The following is a 16,181-nucleotide window of genomic DNA, read 5'->3' on the forward strand; positions in this document are numbered from 1 at the left end:
AGGCTGCTAAAGTGGAGCACGTGAACTTAAGCACTATGGAACCAGGCCAGCCACAGTACTATTCTTTTTTAAAGCTATTACACAAAATGAATTTTAAAATACATGTATTGAAAATTATCTTAAAGTGGTTTTATAGGAGAAAACACTTGGTTATGTAAATACGGTTCGGAGGATTCTAGTAGGAATTCACAAGCTCTGGAAAACACAAAAATCCCAAAACCTAAGAAAAAATGACATCAGTGAATAATGATACATCGTAAGTAACAAGCTATTCTGGATTTGCTGGTAAATGAAGACCCACTCCATACACACAGTGGTGTGAAAGAAAATAGCAGCGCTGCATCAAACGAAATAAAAAGCAAGCCACAGTGCGAAACTGCAAGGCAAATACCTGAAGGAATGTCTACCTGGTCCCTGCAGCAAAAGTAAATATATCAGCAAAATCTGGTACAAAACCCATCCAGGGATGCTGTGTGTTGTCACACTTCCCCACTAGGGGTCGCCCAAGGTCACTCAGAGAATTTGGGACAGAGCTTTCAACTCCCAGTCTGGTCTGCTTTTCCGGATGCCAGCTGCCTTTAGGACCTGCAAGGTGCCTGCCATTCTAAGATGCTCAGTGGACCAGTGGCCCAGGCTCATGGAGCCCTCAAGAGCTTAAATAAAGGGATTCTTCAGCCCGGGGTGCCCAAGAGCCACACCTAGCTCCCTCCCCTTTCACCCACAATATGCACACATGACAAGACGGCAGGGAAATCACAGAATGCATTTTTTAGGAAGAGGGAAAAGGGGTAAAAGTCATATGCCAGCAAATAGGTTATTATCCTCATTCTACAGGTGAGGGACTTGAGGCTCAAAAAGGTTAACAACCTGTCCAGGGTCACACTGCTGGGGAACTTCAGAACCAGAATTCACACGCAGGTGGGTCAGATCCTTGTCACCTGGTTACTAATGGCCCGGCCTCAGACAGGTTGGGAGAAGAGACAAATAGGTAAGGAAAGTGTATGCAGGAGGGACATGAAGGGATGGCTATTTCCTCCCCCAAAGTCCCTCCACGCCTTCCCCAACTTGCTCAGGAAGGCTGTCCTCTGTCCCCAGTGAGACATGACCCCTGAAGATGGGGTCCAGGCCTTTTCTTGGCTCCTAGCCAAGCAGAATGCCCGAGCTACAAAGCAAATTTATCCACTCAGCCAGGGCCCCTGAGCCCCACTCAGAAATGTGCCTCTTCAGTGCTCAAGTACGACCTGGTCTTCTCCCTGTCCTGGCCCCCATCCCTGCCCCAGTGCCTCCCCTCTCAGTTTCCCGGTCTTTCCGCAGACCCTGTCAGTTCTACAACCAGAATCCCACTCAAGTCCCTAGACTCGTCCCACTGCTCCCAACCTGGCCTGGAGCTTCTTTCTCTGGCCTCTGGACTTCATGCGGACTACTGTGATAGTCTTTTGTTCTCATTTTTAAAAGCTGAAGTAAACTTATATATAGAAAAATGCATACATTTTAAGCGTGCAGCTCCACAAACTACACCAGCCCCTTAACTGGCCTTCCTGACTCTCCCCCAAGCGGCCTCTCATGCCTCCTCCACAGGCCAGTTCCAGGTTGCTCTTTCCAAGTATCTCTGGCCGTGTCACCGTCCTGCCCAAAACCAGGCCAAAACCTCACGCGGCTGCTCCTGCTCTAAGGATAGAAACCTACAGAAACAGAATGGAAGCACTCCTCACCTTTGAGAAAGGAAAATATGAAGTCAGATGTAAATCCGCCTTTAAGAAAGGAATTCAGTTCAGTTACAGGAAAACTGTTAGGCACGAGGTACTTGGACCTTAAAGAATTTTGTTTATCCAGATGCTGCGTTGTAAAACGCCTCCATCTGGGATGATGAGAAAGTAAATTTGCAACCCAGTGAACAAAAAGCATGGTTTGTGTACGTGAGTCAACTCAAATTTAACCATTTGCTGTTGCTGCATTTGTTTCTCTTTATTACTGCTTTGTCTGTGTCCCATAGTTGTTGTTGTTGTTTTTTAATAAAATTTACCTACTTGAAGTGCAAAATGAAATTAATTTTGGCAAATGTTCACTTATTCCTCTTTTTCGTCGAGTCCTTCTCCACACTTCTCAGTCCAGGCAACCACCAATCTACTTTTTATAGATTTCTTTCTCTTTTTCTAGAATTGTATATGAATACGTCATACAACGCTTACTCTTTTGTGTCTGGCTTCTTTAACCTGGCATATTTTGAGACTCATATGCTACTGCACGTACCTGCAGTTCCATTTCACTGCTCAGTAGTACTCCACTGTAAGGATACAACACTATTTTTCCTTTCACCAGCTGATGAATATTTGGCTTGCTTACAGTTTTGGGCTGTTATGAATAATGCTGCTATGAACATTCATGCACAAGTTTTCGTGTGGATATATACTTTGTTCTCTACCAAAAATGACGTATTCCTCTGGGGTGCTTCCTGCTATTCCATGCAAAAGCAAGTACTCTCTTGCTATCGATTAGACTTACTACAGAAGCCTGTCTCGTATGTAACACACACACACACACACACACACACACACAATGATTTGTGAAACACAGATTAGAAAATCATTAAGAAGTCATAAAATGTAACTAGTGAAGATTTTTTCGTGCAACTTTCCCTTACTATTTGTCAAGCATTAGGCAAAGCATAGCATAAGCATTTTGTCACTTCTCTTTCATAACAGCCTTGGGAGGAGATAGTGCTGTTTTCCCATTTCCCATATGGAAAGTTGGGCTCAGGAGCGGAAGGGAATGACCCAAGGTACATCCAGCATCAGGGTCCACCAGGGTCAAAGTTCATCCCAGGGCCAGGGCTTGAGGACTGGTTCTACCACTAACTTGCTGCAGGCTCTCAGTGGGCTTCAGTTTTGTTTTGTTTCTGTTTTTTTTTAGAAAGATTAGCCCTGAGCTAACATCTGCCACCAATCCTCCTCTTTCTGCTGAGGAAGACTGGCCCTGAGCTAACATCTGTGCCCATCTTCCTCTACTTTATATGTGGGATGCCTGCCACAGCATGGCTTGATGAGCGCTGTGTAGGTCCACACCTAGGATCCAAACCGGTGAACCCCAGGCTGCCAAAGCAGAGGGGGTAAACTTAACCCCTGCGCCACCAGGCCAGCCCCTGGGCCTCAGTCTGATGATTCACTCAGCATCAGAGATTTCTGAGACTCTTCTGGAAAGTCCTGACTTCAAATATTCTGCTCCCACAAATAACTGAAATGTCCAGGAAATGCCAACATTTCACCTAACCACAGCAGAAAGGCAGGACAATAAACCCGGCATGCAGAGCTAGGTGGGAAGTTTTCTCATCTAACTGCTGGCCCCACACCACTCTTCAGTCAGTCTGGGTTTAGGGAAATACCGTGAGGCGCTTGACCAAAATAGTTAGAGCCTGACCCTTGAGAAGCCAAAGAAACAAAGACAACAAAAGCAGACATTAAATGGCTCTGCAGAAAGCAGAGGGGGAGACTGGTTTTTGCTCCAGAGAGGATGGGGGTGAGGGGAGAGGGAAGGGGGGCCTCAAAATGCAGGAGAGAGGAGACCAGAGCCAGGAGCAAGTGACAGAAGGCTGAGTACTGTTGGGCCATGACAAATCCTCCAGCAGCTGGGGCACCAGAGATTGCCCATGGATACAGAATGTGGAATTGAAGCCCTCTGCGCTTCTGTCAAGTATGCCCCTCCTCTCACCATCCTGTGGTAAATGGCTTACCTCACTTGTGTTAGCAAGGTTTGGTGAGGGATGGGGAGACTCTGGGAGAGGTAAAGGGGAAAGAGATTGAAACACCAAGACCATACAGAAACAGGGCATGCTCGTGGGCAAGCAGGCTCCAGGGCCCAAGATGATGGAGAGTGAGAATGTCTAGCAATCTGCAGGCATCTCGCAAAGGGCCTGGGACTTGCTCAGAGTACAGAATGGAATTTCAGCTGGTCTTGCTAAGACCCAAGGAAGGAAGATCCAGCTGACACAGGACACCTGGGTGAGTCTGTAATGTCTGAGAACACAGGCACTGAAGGAATACCTGAAGACACACCTTCAGAGGAAGGGCAGTTGGTGGGGGGTCAGGAACATGGGCTTGGGAGTCAGACTGTCTGGGTTTAAAATACTATCCCCTACTAGAGATAAAGAGGAACATTTTATAATGATAAAAAGGTCAATCTGGGGCCAGCCCCATGGCTGAGTGGTTGAGTTCACACACTCCGCTTCAGCAGCCCAGTTTCGCCGGTTTGAGTCCTGGGCACAGACATGACACTGCTCACCAGGCCATGCTGGGGCAGCGTCCCACATGCCACAACTGGAAGGACCCACAACTAAAAAATACACAACTATGTACTGGGGGGCTTTGGGGAGAAAAAGGAAAAAAAATAGAATCTAAAAAAAAAAAAGGGTCAATCTATCAGGAAGGTATAAAAATTTTAAACATATATGTACCTGACCGCAGCACACCAAAATATATGAAGCAAAAACTGAAGAAATGAAAGGAGAAGTAGACAATTCCACAATAATAGTTGGACACTCAATACGCCACTTTCAATAACGGATAGCTTAACTAGGCAGAAGATCAACAAGGAAACAGAAGACTTGAACAACACTATAAACCAGCTCGACCCAACAGACATCTATAGAATGCACCACCCAGCAATCCCAACACACAGGCTTCTCAAGTGCACGTGGAACATTCACCAGGCTAGACCACGCATAAGACAAACCCCAAGAGATTTAAAAGGAATGAAATAATACAAAGTATGTTCTCTGAGCATAATGGAATGAAATTAGAAAACAATAACAGAAAGAAATTTGGGAAACTCACAAATACGTGGAAATTAAACAACATAGTCCTAAATAACCAATGACGGATGCAAAGAAGAAACCACAAAGGAAACGAGAAAATACCAAACCATATGGGATATAGCTACAGCAGTGCTTGAAGGGAAATTCATAACTGTAAATGCTTATTGTTTAAAAAAGGAGAAAGATTTCAAATCAAAAACCTAAGCTTCCACCTTAAGACACTGGAAAAGACAAAAAGAGGAGCAAACTAACCCTAAATCAAGAAGGAGGAAAAAAATAACAAAGGTTAGAGCAGAAATTAATGAAATAGAGAATAAAAAAACAATAGAGAAAATTAACAAAACCAAAAGTTGGTTCTCTGAAAAGATTAAAAAAAAACCTGACAAACCTTTAGCTAGATGGACCAAGACTAAAATGGAGAAGACCCAAAATTACTAGAATCAGAAACAGAAGAGGGGACATTAGTACTGACTTCACAGAAACAAAGTCCTACCACCCCCAGTGACCAGTGTGTAATCACAGCCAGGTTACTTAACCTCTCTGTGCCTCCATTTCCTCTACTGTTCAAAAAGATCTCCTTTTTCTCAAAGGGTTAGGAACAATAAACAAAAGGATTTATTCAAGTACCTCATCAAGCTCAATTAATCATTGCTGCTCCCTCATTTGCTTAACTTCACTCTTCTCCTCTCCCCCCACATCCAATCCTTCAGCCCATCTATTTTGTTGGCTCTACCTTCAAAATATACTCCAGAACCAACTGCTTCTTGCCTCATCCATCTGGCCCCTAGTTAGCTCGTGTTACCATCCTCTCCCCCTGGGGTAGGGCCGCAGCCTCCTAATTGCCGCTGCTCCTGCCTCCTTCCGTAGTCTCTCCTCTACACAACCACAGCCGTGCTTTTAAAACCTAACTATGCTTGTCTCCATTCTCCTGCCCTCAACTCTCCAATGACTTCCCACAACGTGTGGAATAAAATACACACTCTTTTCCACGGCCTACCAGGCCCTGCACAATCTGTCCCCATGTCCCACTCTCCCCTTTGCCTGCGGGGCTCCAGCCAACCTGTTCTTGCTATTCTTCAAACTCGCAGACCTCATTTCTGTCCCAGGGTCTTTGCTCTTGGTATTTCCTCTGCCCGAAACACCCCCCTCTAAAGATCCATGCATGGCTGGAGTTTCCAATTCATTAAAGATTCTACTCAGTGGCCCTCCTCCGACCAACTTACCTATAGTGGCTCAACCTCTCACTCTCTATGCCGCTACTCTGCTTTATTTTTCTTCCTAGAATTTATCACTACCTGACATTATCTGCTTATGGCCTGTCTCTCTTCACTAGATTATAAGCTCCATGAAGTGGGGCCTTTTTTTATTTTTTAATTTTTTTTTAAGATTGGCACCTAAGCTAACACCTAACCTAAGCTAACTGTTGCCAATCTTGTTTTTTTTCTGCTTTTTCTCCCCAAATCCCCCCAGTACATAGTTGTATATTTTAGCTGTGGGTCCTTCTAGTTGTGGCATGTGGGACATCGCCTCAGCATAGCCTGATGAGCAGTGCCATGTCTGCGCCCAGGATCCGAACCAGCGAAACCCTGGGCCACTGAAGCGGAGCATGTGAATTTAACCACTCGGCCATGGGGCGGGCCCCGGGGTGGGGGCTTTGTTTATATACTGCTTTTAACTCCAGTGCCTCGATAGGGCCTGCTGCATAGAACGTGCTCAATAAATACCTGTAGAAACAGAAGAGAGAGTTCAGTAATAGGACTTACAGACAAACGGAGCTTTGTATTTGGTGTAGCATATAGGTGGCATCTCAAACCAGAGGGAGAAAGGTGGACTAGCGAACACAGGGTGTTGTGACCACTGGGAAGCAATGTGGAAAAGAAATTAAGTTGAAGACAATAGATTTATCACAGGTATGTAACTCTTCTCCCTCTTAAAACTCCGTATTCAAAATGCATAAACCTACAAGAAAGAGGAGAATAGGACAAGACCACAACAAAATGTTTGAGGGTAGAAAGTAAATCAACAAGTACTATCAGACAGCAAAATCAAGCAGGCAAAAAGAAAAAGTGAAAAGTTAACCTGATTTACACACAAAATCCTTAAAAGGCTCAAAAATTAGTGGTACTTTGGGCCAGCCCCAGTGGCCTAGTGGTTAAGTTTGGTGCACTCTGCTTTGGCAGCCTGGATTCAGTTCCCAGGCACAGACCTACACCACTCATCGGTGGCCATGCTGTTGTGGCTGCTCATAAACAAAAGGAAAAAGATTGGGGGCCAGCCCAGTGGCGCAGCAGTTAAGTTCGCACATTCCACTTCTCAGCGGCCCGGGGTTTGCCAGTTCGGATCCTAGGTGTGGACATGGCACCGCTTGGCAAAAGCCATGCTGTGGTAGGCGTCCCACGTATAAAGTAGAGGAAGATGGGCATGGATGTTAGCTCAGGGCCAGTCTTCCTCAGCAAAAAATGGAGGATCAGCAATAGTTAGCTCAGGGCTAATCTTCCTCAAAAAAGAAAAGAAAAGAAAAGAAAAAGATTGGCAACAGATGTTAGCTCAGGGGGAATCTTCCTCAGCAAAAATAATTTCTTCTGGGCCAGCCCGGTGACGCAGTGGTCAGGTTCGCACGTTCTGCTTCTCGGCAGCCCGGGGTTCGCTGGTTTGGATCCCGGGTGCGGACATGGCACTGCTTGGCAAGGCATGCTGTGGTAGGCGTCCCACGTATAAAGTAGAAGAAGATGGGCATGGATGTTAGCTCAGGGCCAGTCTTCCTCAGCAAAAAGAGGAGGCTTGGCAGTAGTTAGCTCAGGGCTAATCTTCCTCAAAAATAAAAAATAACAATAATAATAATTTCTTCCTTGCAAGAAATAAGTGGTATATCTAGAAGGGGGCATGGAGGTGAGGCTGGATCAGGGGCTGCCATAGGAAGGAAGGCTGCTATATTGGGGGAAGAGGGTTTAAAAAAGTAGCTTAAAAAATAAAAAGAGTAGACTACTAGATCTCTTCCCTATGCTATCTCCCGCCCCCCATGGCTACAACTCAGACCCTGGCAGATCAGAAGTTTATTTTTACGAGTGGACAGAAGAGGGTCCCTGGACAGGTGGACACTAGGCACAGGAGTCACAGAAGATACCAACCACAGAGGGATTACATGAAAGTTCATGTAGTAACTGTTGAAGATGTCCAGACCTGCAGCCCTCTTCCTCCACTCAACGCTGGGAACACTGCCAGTGAGGCAGACAGCTCATAATACTAAATGGTGAGGACTCCTTCCAGACTTTCATGTCCGACTCAACTCCCAGAACTCCCATCACAATGGGAAAAATAGACTCCTATCAGAGAATATCATCAAGAAATTCCAGAGGCCAGCCCTGTGGCTCAGTGGTTAAGTTCGTGCGCTCTGCTTCGGCAGCCCAGGGGTTCGGCGATTTGGATCCTGGGTGCAGACCTAGCACCACTCATCAGGCCATGCTGAGGCAGCGTCCCACATAGCAGAACTAGAAGGACCTACAACTAGAATATACAACTATGTGTACTGGGGAGCTTTCAGGAGAAGAAGAAAAGAAAAAGACTGGCAAGAGATTTTAGCTCAGGGCCAATCTTAAAAAAAAAAAAAAGAAAGAAAAGAAAAGAAGTTCCCGTTAGCTAAGGATGAGAAGAGATTCTAGAAATTTCTAGAGAAGAAAAAGTAGGTCATATACAAAGTACCAGTATTCAGAGTGACTTGGGACTTCCCAGCTGCAATACTGAAAGCTATAAGACAACAGAGTAATGTGTTCAAAATCTAGTGGAACTTCTGGGTATAATATACCCAAAAGAATTGAAAACAGGGACTCGAATGGATATTTGCAGACTCATGTTCATAGCAGCATTATTCACAATAGCAAAAAGGTAGAAGCAACCCAAGAGTCTATTGATGGGTGAATAGATAAACAAACTGTAGTATATACATGCGACAGAAATATTACTCAGCCTTAAAAAGGAAGGACATTCTGACACATGCTACGACATGGGTGAACCTCGAAGACATTATGTTAAGTGAAATAAGCCAGACTCAAAAGACAGATATTGTATGATTCCACTCATATGAGCTATCTATAGAGTAGTCAAATTTATAGATACAAAAAGTAAAATGGTGGTGGCCAAGGGCTGAGGAGAGAGGGGAACGGGGAGTTACTGTCTAAGGGGTACAGGGTTTCAGTCTGAGAAGATGAAGTTCTGGAGATGGGTGGTGGTGATGGTTGTACAACAATGTGAATGTACTTAATACCACTGAACTATACACCTAAAAATGGTGAAAATGGTAAATTCTACATTATTTATATTTTTCCAAAATAAAAAAAGTATGAAGAAAAATTATTTCCAAACTAAGCTTTTCTTATATGCTCACTAGAGTGCAAATCTGGAGAATTTATCCCACGACTGTGCTCGTGTGAAACGACACATGTATAGGGTAAGTCACTGCAGCCCTGTTTGTGACAGCAATACTGGAATCAAGCCAAGTACAATCCACAGGACAGCAGTCTGATAAACGCGGGACACATCCCTACGAGGGAATAAGAGGTAACTGCTGAAAAGAACAAGGAGGCTCTTCACGCGTGAAGAGAGAAGGGTCTCTAAGATACACTGGTAAGTGAAAAAGGCAAAGTGAAGAACTCGAGCTTTAGCCAGATCCAAAAAAATGTCTGGGGCCAACACAAGGCCACTTGACAGGAGGGGAACAGTGAGGAGGACGTCACAGTGGAATAAGACAGGGGTCTTAACTGACTACAATGAAAATTTCTTAATTTTGTAAATTTTATAAAACACATGACCCCTCCCAGGGCCTTGGAAGAGCGAGGAGCAAGTAAGGGTGCTTACAGCGCCAGTGTCAAGAGCTTCCAGGAGGAGAATGTCTCCACTACAGAAATTCAAAGGCTTTCCCTCCCTGGCCAAAAATCTGTCTTTTCATCCCCTACAGTAGTAGTCTCAAGAGACCCTCGCCTTGGGAGTACGACAGGCAAGACAGCATAAGGACTCACTGCCTTGGAAGAGGTGCCATCACACATCCATGAAGAATGGAAAGATGGTAAGAAATGGTATGCAATTCAGAAAAAAAGTTTATTGAGATTCTTACGTCACACTGTAAATCAAAATAAATTCCAGACGCAGTAAAGGGTTAAACGTTAAAAATTCAGCCATTAAGAAACAAAATCAGGGCCAGCCTCGTGGCCGAATTGTTAAGTTCGTGCACTCTGCTTCGGTGGCCCAGGGTTTCACCGGTTTGAATCCTGTGCGCGGACACGGCACTGCTCATCAAGCCATGCTGAGGCGGCATCCCACACGCCACAACTAGAAGGACCCACAACTAAAAATACACAACTTTTTTCCAGGGGGCTTTGGGATAAAAAGGAAAAATAAAATCTTTAAAAAAAAAAAAGAAACGAACAAAATCAAATTGAAAGTTGCTAGGAGAGTAGATTTCAAAGGTTGTCATCACAAGAAAGAAAAAGGAAAGCTGTAACTACGTGTGGTGATGGATGTTAACGAGACTTATTGTGCTGATCATTTTGCAATACATACAAATATCAAGTCATGTCATACACATATACATATACAATGTTATATGGCGGTTACATCCCAATAAAAATAAATTAATTTATTTTAAAAAAGGAAACTAAGTAGTGGTGGAACTTATTAAATGAAAGCTTTTTTGAAAAAAGAAAAAAGAAAGAAACAAAATTAAAAAGAAAACATAGGTGACTACTTTAATCACTGGTTAGCGTATTCTTTCTCAGCCTAAAAGCAATGAACAACATCACAAAGGCTGACATTTGACCAAGTGAAAAGTTTAAACATAAAAAAAGCAAACAAACAGCTCTGAAAAATGTAAGGCCAACAATAAACTTGGGGAAAAACAACCTGCAACAAAAAGGACAAATAAGGGCAGAGCATCCTCACTACAAAAAAGAACCTGCAGGTCGGAAAGAAACTCATGAAGACCTCAGAAGACGTGGAGATAGTTCACAGGTGACAAATGTATTTTGAAATTTTAAGATAGTCAATCTCACTAATAAAAAATACAGATTAAAAGAACCAAAGGCTATTCTTCAGCCATCAAAAGAGCAAAATTCAACACAAAATTGCTCACATTGATGAGGCTAAGGCATGGGTGCGATAAACACCCAAACACTGTACGTGCTGACACAGAGAGCACTTCAGTAACACGCCTTAAAAATATTCATTCTTGCACTTTGTCCCAGTAATTCCACTTCATAGAATCTATTTCAGGAAATTCTCAGAACTACAAAGATAATTATGTAGAAAACGTTAATTGCAGCCCTGTTGAAAACTGGGGAAAAAAATGTAAATAAGAGGGAGGAAAGAAACACCTCTCAGGATGTGTATATATATTTGCATGTGTTTATGTGCACTGGAGAAAGGTGAGGAAGAAGAGACACCTGTTATCACAGCTAATGTGGGAAGGCAGGAATGAGGGGGAGGTTATTCACCTTTTCCTTATATGCTTCTGTACTGTTTCACTTGCCATAATTAACCCAGAGTGTTTGCTTTTGTAATTAAAAAGCAGTCCAGGAGGTAAGAAAATTCCCACGTATAAAAAAGATGAAAATTTGCCAAATGGAGTCTCATCCCCATCTATCCTATCACCCAAACCCTCATAAAAAGAATAAAGACCAGCCAGCCCTGATGACAGAATGGTTAAGGTTCGGGGCCCTCAGCTTCAGCAGCCTGGGCCCAGTTCCCGGGTGTGAAACTACACCATTTGTCTGCCAGTAGCCATGCTGTGGTGGTGGCTCACATAGCAGAAGCAGAAGAACTCACAACTATGCACAACTATGTACTGGGGCTTTGGGGTTGGGGGAAAGGAAGAAAAAAGGAGAAGATTGGCAACAGATGTTACCTTAGGGCAAATCTTTCCCTGCAAAAAAATTTTAAAAAATAAAAATAACGAAATTTAAAAAAGAATAAAGAAAAATACAGTCATTAAGTCTCCGAGGCCCCACATTAGCCAACTCTGACCGGCTGATTTCTATAGCTGGGACTGGAGGTATATGTAGGAGAGAAGACTACCAGAAAATCAACAGGGATTTTTTAAATCCCCAAATTAAAAGCATAACTCTCACTACTTAAGCTATGTCTAGAAGCCGAGGGCATGAAGAGAAGAGACTCTGGCATTCCCTACCTGCAGGTTACTACCATCCCTGTTTCACTGATACCCCGCCAGAGGCAAAATGCTGTAACTCGGGCCCATCTGAAATATCCCTTTGATGCAAACTGTTTGCACAGGAAGAAAATCAGATAATCAAGCATAACTAGAACAAAGCTTAGCCTGGCTATTTAAGCAAGTCATGCAGACATATACCAACTTTTAGCTAATACTCCTCACCACTTAAACCAGCAAAGACAAAATAAAAAAGATAAATCCCAGTGTTGCCTAAGCTGTGGGCAAACAGGCATTTATATATATATGTTGCTTTCAAAAACATTTAAGCCAGGCCAGCCAGGCAGCAGTTAAGTTCACATGTTCCGCTTTGGCAGCCTGGAGTTGGCTGGTTCAGATCCCGGGTGCAGGCCTAGGCACCAGCTGGCAAGCCATGCTGTGGCAGGCGTCGCACACAAAACAGAGGAAGATGGGCATGGACGTTAGCTCAGGAACAGTCTTCCTCAGCTAAAAGAGAAGGACTGGCAGCCGATGTTAGCTCAGGGCTAATCTACCTCAAAACAAAACAAAACAAAACGTTAAGCCTTAGACAACAAAATGCCAAGAAGGAAGAGATCTTTAGGATTATCATGTCCAACTCTCTCATTTCCTAAAGAAAAAGAAACTGGGACTCAGATGAGTTCACTTGTCAAATGGCAAACAACTATTAGCGGCAGAGCTAAGACACCCTGATAATGCTATCTGCTCTCCTATAAGCACTTACATCATTCACAAAGTGCTTTCACAGCCATCATTTTCTTTGACCTTCACCAAAGCCGGATGTTTCCACAGATAAGAAAACTGAGGCTCGAAGAGTTTGGATGATTTGCCTACATCACCTGGGTAGTAGCTCCAAATCCCAAATCCCATACCCTTCCCACCGCCAAGCACTGCTACCCAAACCCTTCATGACAACCTAGGCGGCGGGTTCCCCAGCTTCAGGCACACTGCCTGACATGTGCTAGGCACTCAAACACTAGCTGAATGAGCGAATACCCAACAACTAGGGGAAGGCCGAGCAAATGGTGCTTGAGCAACAAGATACTACAAAGCTTTTAAGAAGAAAGATGCTGATAAGCTGAAATCCACATTAGATGAAAACGCAGAACCTCACATAAGACAGCCACAAATCTTCCACACTCCAGAGACAGGTCTCTATCTGTTTGGCCTGAACTTTACCCAGACCTGCCTCACCTGATCACCCTGCCTCCAATCTCTTCCCACCTCTCCTCAGCCACTGTCTCAGGAACCTGCAGGCACTCCCTAGTGCTGACACTGGCAAATCCCAATTCTTCACCTTGGCCTTCAAGGCCCTACCAGCAGATTCCACCTGTTTCCTGCATTACTCACTGCCCTTGGCCTTTGCTGGACTCTTCCCCTCCACTCCACAGACTCTCATCGCTTTTATACTGCCAGATCTAGCCTTGGCTCATGTTGGTTCCCAGGGAACATGGTCCCCTACCTCACTTCCATGAACCCTAGGTAAAAATGGCAGTGACTAGCTTTTTTTCTTTTTAAATGAAAGCGGTTTATATGACATTTGTTTGAACCTACGTGATCACCAAGTTCACTAGAAACAGGCACAGTCAGCAAGGAGCCCACCAGCAGGAACCTCTAATTGGGGTTTTCCACGATGGAGGCGGGGAATCACCTTAGCCGCCTATCCAGTCCATTTTCTGGCCTGAGGGGCCTTGAGTTCCTGGGACTCTTCCCAAAATGGCCCCCAAGGGGCAACCAGGTTGGGCTGGGCTCTGATGCCATGCCCATCTCTCCTTCCCCTCCTAGGCCCACCCCAGATCTGTCCCAGGAGTCAGGAACCCAGGTTTACCATCAGGCAAGTCCCTTCTTCTCTCAGGGACCCAGTTTTTTCATATGTGAAAAAGCGGGAGCGGGTGACAGAACTGGAGAAGAGAAAAATAATAACAAAAATAACTTCCCAGTTAGAAAAGGTTTTCCCATGAGAGTTCTCATCAAATATATCGAAAGCCCCTTCTAGCTGGGACACTGCAAACTAAAATAAATATACCCTGGCCAACCCCCAGGCAGGTGCACACAGACTTACCCCATTACAACACCCCGCTGTGCCGAGGTCCCAGAGCTGCTCAGGTCCCAGTCAGCTCCCAGTGAGGGGCATGTCGTTGTTTGCAAGTTTCCACCAGAATGAACAGTGCTGCGAAGGACAATCTTGTATAAGCATTTATCTTTGTTCTGTGATTCTTTCTCATGATAGATTCCTAGCAGTGGAGTCACTGGCTTAGAGGATGCACACATTTTAAATTCTGATACTTACTAATGGAGAAACTTTACATGGTAATTCTCAAACTACTTGTATCTAGGCTTTACCTGGGAAATTTGTTGACAATGCACAATCCTGACACCACCAGTCTCCCTCGACCCCTCTCCCAACCCTCCTCCTCCTGCTTTGTTACCCAGCTCCCAGGTGGCTCTGCGGCAGGCTAAGGGGAAGAAGCAGCGGCTCCCTTTCATTTGCCCCAGTGCACCTCATCTAGCACAAGACTTGGGAAGCACTGGCCTTGGGGCTGCTGCTGGCTGAATCTGTGGGGAGGTCTCTGGGCTCCAGGCCACATCCCTAGTGGCTTCCCCAAAATGGGTAGAGTCTGGGGCCTGCCTGGTCGCGCAGCGGTTAAGTGCGCACGTTCCACTTTGGTGGCCTGGGGTTCACCGGTTCGGATCCCGGGTGTGGACACGGCACTGCTTGGGAAGCCATGCTATGGCAGGCGTCCCACATATAAAAAAAAATTAGAGGAAGATGGGCATGGATGTTAGCTCAGGGCCAGTCTTCCTCAGCAAAAAGAGGAGGATTGGCAGCAGATGTTAGCTCAGGGATAAGCTACCTCAAAAAAAAAAAAATGGGCAGAGTCTGGCTATCATGCACTTGAGCACAATGCCTGGTGCCTGGCACTGAGTGCTGGGGACAGTCACATCTCCAGGCTCACCTGGCTGCACCCATTTTCTCCTCCAGGCCCCCCTTTTGAAGGTGCCTGCCCCACACATGCTCTATGAGCCTAGTGGCCAGGGCCCAGTGGTTTTACCTTTCTTATCTAAGACTCCCAAGCCTCCCTTTTTCTCTCAGAAGGCTGTGGACAGAGCACCACTTCCCCAAGAAATTGTTTGGGGCCTCCACTCTGGACCTCGGTTTCCCTATCTGTGAAACGAGAGCGTTGGGCAAGTGGCACTGACACTTGGGGTGTTGCTGTGAGGAACGCAGTGAGGCCAACTAGGTTCTAAGCGCGTTTGCAGGGAAGCCTGGCTTCGATGGGTAGTCCAGCTGCCTCTTAACAGCCATTTAATCAGGATTCTGATTGGCTTAGAGCCTGTTGGGAAAAAATTCGATTTTTGTTAACCAGAGTTCTCTACTGCTAAAGTACAATTAAGACCAAAAGCCATTTTAAGGTCGCTGATTTCCAAGCTCAAGGGTCCTAGACATGTGGAACCAGATGGGAAACCAGAGGCCCAGAAAAGGCCTTGCCCAGTTTTAGTTGGGCTGCCTCTGTGCTGGGCTCCGAGGGGCACGAAGCCTCCCCGAAGGCCCTGCGGGGTCGGTCAGCAGGTACTTCACAGGATGTGGTAGAGAGCCAAGGGCAGGGAGGAGAGCGCCGGCAGGGTCGGGGAAGACCAAGGGACACGTCCTGGAGCGCAGCTGGGCGTGGTGGGCAGAGGAAAAGGAACCATCCAGGAGCGCCGGGGCCCGGCCGGGTGCTCTGCCTCCTTCAGGCACCTGTCTCAGTGGGCGCCAGTGGGCACCGTAAGGGCTCAGGCTCTCCTGTGGGACCCACCTGGCTGAAGGACGCTGGTCGTCCGTGTGACAAAAAGCAAGCGAAGAGCCTCTGCAGCTCACGGGTAACCAGGGACTGAGATACAACAGCACCACTCCACAACCTAAGGACGGGGCGGACGACACACAAGTGTGCTCAGCGCCCTCGTGTTAAAGACACTCCCGAACGCCGGCCGTTTGCACCTCTGGCCGCCACTCGTGTGCTAGACCCTGGAGCCTGGTGCTTCGGGGTTCTGTCCCAGGCAGCTCGCCACCGGACTCGAAAGGCCTGGAGGGCAGAACAGGAGTCCCCTTCAGAGCCCGGTCCCGACCAGCGGGGCGTGAACCCCGGGGCCTCAGTTTCCTCTCGGGGCAATGGGAACAATCACAGCGCGGGCGGGAGACCC

At 45.9% G+C, this 16,181-nt stretch overlaps 1 long non-coding RNA gene across 4 annotated transcripts in view; it reads right to left on the reverse strand.

Annotated features, from left to right (window-relative positions):
- LOC138915148 (uncharacterized) overlaps positions 1–16,181 on the reverse strand; it is a 53,060-nt gene that overhangs the window by 36,561 nt on the left and 318 nt on the right. For 2 of the 4 annotated variants that reach the window (XR_011430985.1, XR_011430983.1), the window contains exons 2-4: positions 15,797–15,899; positions 14,062–14,169; positions 13,828–13,900 (exon numbers count right to left, since the gene is read on the reverse strand). This is a non-coding gene — a long non-coding RNA (uncharacterized lncRNA). Of the gene's footprint in view, positions 1–13,827; positions 13,901–14,061; positions 14,170–15,796; positions 16,064–16,181 lie in introns of all 4 variants that reach the window. The other 2 variants (XR_011430984.1, XR_011430986.1) reach the window with 2 other exon arrangements.

The sequence above is a fragment of the Equus caballus genome, chromosome 22 (assembly GCF_041296265.1).
Source record: "Equus caballus isolate H_3958 breed thoroughbred chromosome 22, TB-T2T, whole genome shotgun sequence".
Taxonomy (NCBI): Eukaryota; Metazoa; Chordata; class Mammalia; order Perissodactyla; family Equidae; genus Equus; species Equus caballus.